The 5,674-nt window shown below is 54.2% G+C and overlaps 1 long non-coding RNA gene across 1 annotated transcript; it reads left to right on the forward strand.

Moving 5' to 3' along the window:
* The first annotated feature begins 674 nt into the window (after positions 1 to 674).
* On the forward strand, positions 675 to 4,898 carry LOC135972624 (uncharacterized). Its single transcript, XR_010589104.1, has 3 exons — positions 675 to 735; positions 4,331 to 4,382; positions 4,816 to 4,898. It is a non-coding gene; the product is annotated as an uncharacterized LOC135972624 (long non-coding RNA).
* Positions 4,899 to 5,674: the final 776 nt, after the last annotated feature.

A 5,674-nucleotide genomic window follows, 5' to 3' on the forward strand; every position in this document is an offset into this window, starting at 1 on the left:
TGGTTGTCGTGCCGAGATGATGTTGATTTCGTCTTCATTGTAAACGACCCATGGCAGAGGCTGCAATGCCACACTCAGGCACCTAAATAAATGGCCTGACCTTTCTCAAATGCTGAATACCAAGAACTCCTCACTCGAATCTGCCGAAGCCGTGGCTGTTCAGCTCCTCTGAAAATCAATCCACTCGTTTAGAGCCCCACATGAGAGAGGGAAGGATTTCAGGCCCAAGGCCCAAGTGGGGAAGAAAGAAGCACACGCTCACCTCAGTTGCCTTCTTTGCTGAGGTAAGTTTTGTTGACTTGTTGAACTGAGATTGCAAAGCGTTGCTCAGTCCCATATTCTCACAACTAGCAGTGCCCCGTATGTATGTCTGGGGCACCTTGCATCCTCATTTCTTGACCTGTAAGTGGGGTGGCCTGGGGTTTATGTAAAAGGCAGGGATTGTGTTCAAACCATAATCATCTAGATACTTCTGAGGAAATTCCTCTGGAACAGTGGAAATAGCGTAGCATTCGGCCATCAGTCCCTCGGTAATTTCCCAGATTGTGACTGCGTTTGATTTCCCGTGAGACGTCTTGAAAACTGCTCTCTTTGTTGAGAGGCTGAACCTCTGAAAGTTCGCCCTGGAGAATGTAAGCATTGACAGGAGAGCCGTTGTGTTGATTCCCTAGGGCGCACTGTCCAGCATGCCGGCAGACAGACCCAGATCAGGAGGCCTGGACTTGGTACGTGAACGTAAGTAATATCCTTAGGTTAGTGCAGTGAGGAAGCAGAGGTCTCAGGGTGTGGGTCAAGGAGATGGCAATGGGGACGCAGAGGCCCTGTCATGGCACCAATGGGGTCTAATTTGTACTGTGTGCTTTGGTCATCCACTGTGTGATGATCCTCCTCTGTAATTGGCGCCATCGGCCTGTTGTAATGGCTCCAACACCACCCTCCTCCCAGCCTCAGGAGAGGGAGGTGTTCCCAAGGGAGAGGGGGCATGGCTGCGGCATCCCCGAGGCTTCTCTGCTTTATGCTGGGGGCTGGCCCAGTGGCCAGATGGCCTCCAAGTTGGTGGGGGTGGCGCACAAAAGCGGCTTTCAGGCACATTCCCACGCAGCTACCAGGATCTGCACTGAGCCTAGGATCTGCAGAACCATATCACAGGCTGGGCCTCAAGGCTGGCAGGTTGGCAGATGCTGCACTGAGCAGCAGAGTTACTCTGTGTCCTGAGTCAGGAAGCTTTTCTGCTGCTTCGCTGATCAGAGGAGCCTGGTAGTTAAATGAGGCAGGAAGATACACCTGGTTAATGCAAAGACACAGATGGAGCCCTGGAAGCCCGTATTTCCTGGGGTTTAGTCAAAGAAGATCAGGCCTGGGCAATATGACTTGACAGTCCTCAGCAAGGACTCATCAGAGAGACCCTCAGATGTAAAGAGGGAGGAGGTGGGGGATATTGGGTACAAACTCCCCAGATCCAGTTCCTTAGTCCGGGATCTGAGTGAGGGTGAGACCAGCCCGTCAGTCAAAGGAAATAGTGGACAGTGAGATGGTTATAGGCTAAGCCTAGTGATGCAGGAATGAGTCCAACCCCTCTTTGTTCAAGGTGGCCTGATCCAAACAAACCTCACGGAAGTCAGTCTCTCTGTTGTCTTTAATGGGCTTTGGCCCAGGCCCATGGAGAAGGGAATGTGTTCTTTGAGCCCTACAAAGGACAGAGCAGAGACCATTTCCATCATTAATAGTGTGATGATTGAGCTGGAATAAAGCTAATCCAGGGTTCCCCTTTCTCTGCTGTTGCTAAACTTCTTCTTTCCTTGTTGAGCCCCCAACACACGAACTGCTGGGCACCGCCAAAGTCCACAAAGAGGAGAAAAGAGGGAGGAGCAGCATCCGCCTGCTAAAATTCATGGCTGAGGACGGACCAAGTAACCTTTGACCCTGACTAGCTCATTATGCGTTCCACAGGGGACCCTTATTACATAACAGTACAGTGATTGGCCAGCCCCAGGCTGGCAGGATAAACCCAGAGCACAGCAACCTCTGTCCTCATGACTGAAATGGGCTAGTGCCACTAGACTGGGCCATGCCTCCTTCACCTCTATTACGCAGCAGTAAGGGTTGGAATCCCAGCAAGGAGATCAAAGCTCTGTAGAGCTAGAGACAAGTTCTCTCCTCGCCACCTTTCATATGGCAATTCTCACCCCTCCTCCACCCTCCCACACACACACACATTTACAGAGGAGACTCTAGACAAAATACAGCAAAGGGCAAAATAACTGGTCCCTGGACTGTGGGAGGAGAGTTATGGGCACGGAGTGAGGGAGCTGATGGCAAGGGGAAGGCTCCGGGTGCGTGTGGTCCCGGTGATCAGCGAGCCTACGGGAGTTATTCACATTCTCAGGAGGCCGGGACAATTGCTTAAAACTAAGACAGGAAAGCTGGAGGCAAGACCACGTTAACCATGAAAGCAGCCTGTCGGTTTGCCTGGGACGGGGACAGTCCAGCTCGCAGCGTAGTTCTCCTACAGTCGCTCTGGACTGACTCTGGCTCTTGTCCCCACTGAGTCTCCCACCCCAGCCACCATGCGCACATGAGCCCAGGGCGATTCTGAGGAGACCCCTATTTTCTGAACAACGGCTTCAGGAAGGACCTGGCTGGCTGGGAAAGCGCAGAGCACTACAGAGCCGGCTGGGCCCTTCATGTTTTTCAGCCTGTCGGCATATTGGATTCAGACTAATTCTCAGGCTGAACTCTATTTAGAACAGGTACCTTTGTTCCTTCCTGTGCTAACGTCACTCCACTTTGGGGGAGAATAAGGACAAAGGCCTATTAGAGATCTGTAGAAAGCCGATCTGGGAGACAGATTCTTCCACAGCTGCTACTGTGAGATTCTGACAGCTTCCTCTGAACCACCGGGTGCTGGCTGCTGTCAGAGAAGGGGTCCTGGACTGGATGGAACTCAAGTTTTGATTCAGGCTGCTAATGCCTATAGCTAGTCCTTCACTAGTCAGTACCAGACGCCAAGACCCAGCTGCTCGGATGGTGCCAATCGGCTTAGCGCTATGGACGGCAATGGAGCTCTGCAAATTCCCACCAGCTGAGGATCTCTAGCCCTGCAGCATCAGTGACTCAGGACACTGAGTGTGGTGGCCGAGGCTTTGAAATGATCATGGCAGTGAGAGATGGGCTCAGACTGGAAACCCCAAACCCAGCACTGGTGGACTTGGGGACGCTGAGATCTGGATCCGGAGCCAGAGCTGAATGATGTGGCTTGGGGCAGTCGCTGATTACAATAACCCCTGGTGTGTAGCTGGGCTGTGTGCACTGCACGCTGGGCTCCCAACTGCAGGATTTGACTAGTAGCCTTTTAAAAAAAATGGTTTTGAGGTGCAGAAGGAGAAGGAAAAATGTGACACCCTGTCCCAGACCCTGAGCTATTTCTGTGGTACAGGGGTCCCTTTACGAACACAGCAGCCATCTCCATACAGCAGCTAACAAAAAAAAAGCTTCCATGATCCTTAAATCCTGACCCTGTCCCTCTTCCATCCTGCGCTGTCCTTTATTACACAAAGGCCTTGTCTACACTTACGTCAGCACATAGGGTGCGTGTAGCTCCACGTGAAAGGCTGTGGTAGGGAGGGCAACCAGGCTCAGCTCGGGGAGCTGCCGGTGCCATTCCGCACTGCCTCCCCCCACCAGAGCCTTTCCCCACTGGAATCTTTCACTGCCGTGGGGAAAGGCTCTGGCAGTGGGGAAGGGGCAGGACTCTACCCTACTAAATATAGCAGCGTAGACACGGGAGGCCCTGCATGGGCATGTAGGGTGCATAGCCATAGGGTTCAAGCGTCCCTTTACTTGCCTTAGCCAGGCCTCACCATCTACACTGCTGTTACACCCGTGCTAGCAGGGTCGAAATAGCCCCAAGTGTAGACCTACCCAAAGCAACCACCTCTGTTCCTGGAATCCTAATTGACTGCGCTTGAAGAGGCTTGGGGATTGCAAAGGAAGGCAGGGTCCAAGTTAACACCCTAGCCCAGCAGCAGCCCCTCTGGTGGGAATTCGTCCTGGGCTCACTGCAAGGAAACAGTTCCCCCTTAGTTAGGACTTTGTATTGTTCTTCCAAAGAAGTAAGGCAGAAACTAGTCATGTAAGCCACTCACCACAGGGTGGCGCTGATGCTCTGCCTCCCCTACGTTTTTCTCCTCTTAGGTCCCTTTGCAGCGGGTCAGATTATGTCCAGTCTCTGTGCCCACTGATGCAGTCTGAGTAGCAGGAGCCCTTCAGCCCCACGGCGACATGGGCTGTTATGTGTTTGAATGATTAATCCTTCCTCTTCCTCTTCCAGGCCAGAAGGGCTGAGGTGCTGTTTCCCGAGGAGCTGTTCCAGGACTAGCGAGGTAAGCACAGACACGGGCCATGCACTACAGCTCTAGGTACACCCAGGAGCGCTGCCAGAGTTTTTGCCGCCCTAGATGGCGGAAGGTCCCGCCCCCGAAATGCCGCCCCCGACAGGCAGCAGAAGGTCCCACCCCCGAAATACCGACGACAACGGGGGCAGCCGAAGATCCGGCCGCCGCGGTCGCCCCCCCCCCCCAAATGTTAGCACCCAAGGCAACCGCCTAGATTGCCTAATGGGTTGTGCCGGCCCTGGGTACACCCCTGTAGCCCTAGAGGGGCAGGAAACGTGGTCCTTTCAGGTGGAAACGATGGTCATTTTAATATGAGTGTTGAGTGTTTAGATGCAAGCTGGATGGATAGAAACAGAGAGTTTGGAAGATCAATATATAGCTGAAGATCATTGTTTTTACTGTGTTTTTCCCCCTCTCATAGGAGCCTTTCCAAGCGTCACAGAAGGACGGGCCAGAGTTAACATGGCATCGAGTTGTTTGTTGCATAATAAAGCTGCTGCTGATTTCCAAGTGTGTGCGGCCAACTTTCCTCACTGTGCACTAGGCCGCGTGTAGCCATGTGACTGAGATGTCGGCCTTCTCTTTTCTGGGCACTGCACCTTTAATAGTAGAGGAATCTTGCTGGCTGCCAGCATCCTGGCTAGGGTTGCCAGGTGTCCGGTTTTCGACCGGAACACCCGCTCGAAAAGGGACCCTGGTGGCTCCGGTCAGCACTGCTGACTGGGCTGTCAAAAGTCCGGTTGGCGTGGGGCTGGCAGGCTCCCTACCTGGCTCCACGTGTCTCCTCGCAAGCAGCGACATGTCCCTCGGCTCCTAGATGGAGGGACGGCCGCAGCCCCATGCACAGCCCCCACCCCGAGCGCTGGCTCCGCATCTCCCATTGCCTGGGAGCCGCGGCCAATGGGAGCTGCAGGGGTGGCACCTGAGGGTGGAGACAGCGGGCAGAGCTTCCTGACTGCGCCTCCGCCTAGGAGCCAAGGGACATGTCGCCCTTTCCCTGGAACCGGCTGAGGTAAATACCACCTGGAGCCCGCACTCCAAATCCCCTCCTGCACCCCAACCCCCTGACCCAGCTCTGAGCCCCCTCCTGCACCCAAGCTTGGGGATTGGTCCTGCTTTGAGCAGGGGGTTGGACTAGATACCTCCTGAGGTCTCTTCCAACCCTGATATTCTATTACTCTGATTCCCTCCCAGAGTCTGCACCCCTCCCAACACCCTACCCTGCACCCCAAACCCCTCATCCCCAGCCCCACCCCAGAGCCCACACCCCCAGCTGGAGC

The sequence above is a fragment of the Chrysemys picta genome, chromosome 1 (assembly GCF_011386835.1).
Source record: "Chrysemys picta bellii isolate R12L10 chromosome 1, ASM1138683v2, whole genome shotgun sequence".
NCBI classification, from domain to species: domain Eukaryota; kingdom Metazoa; phylum Chordata; order Testudines; family Emydidae; genus Chrysemys; species Chrysemys picta.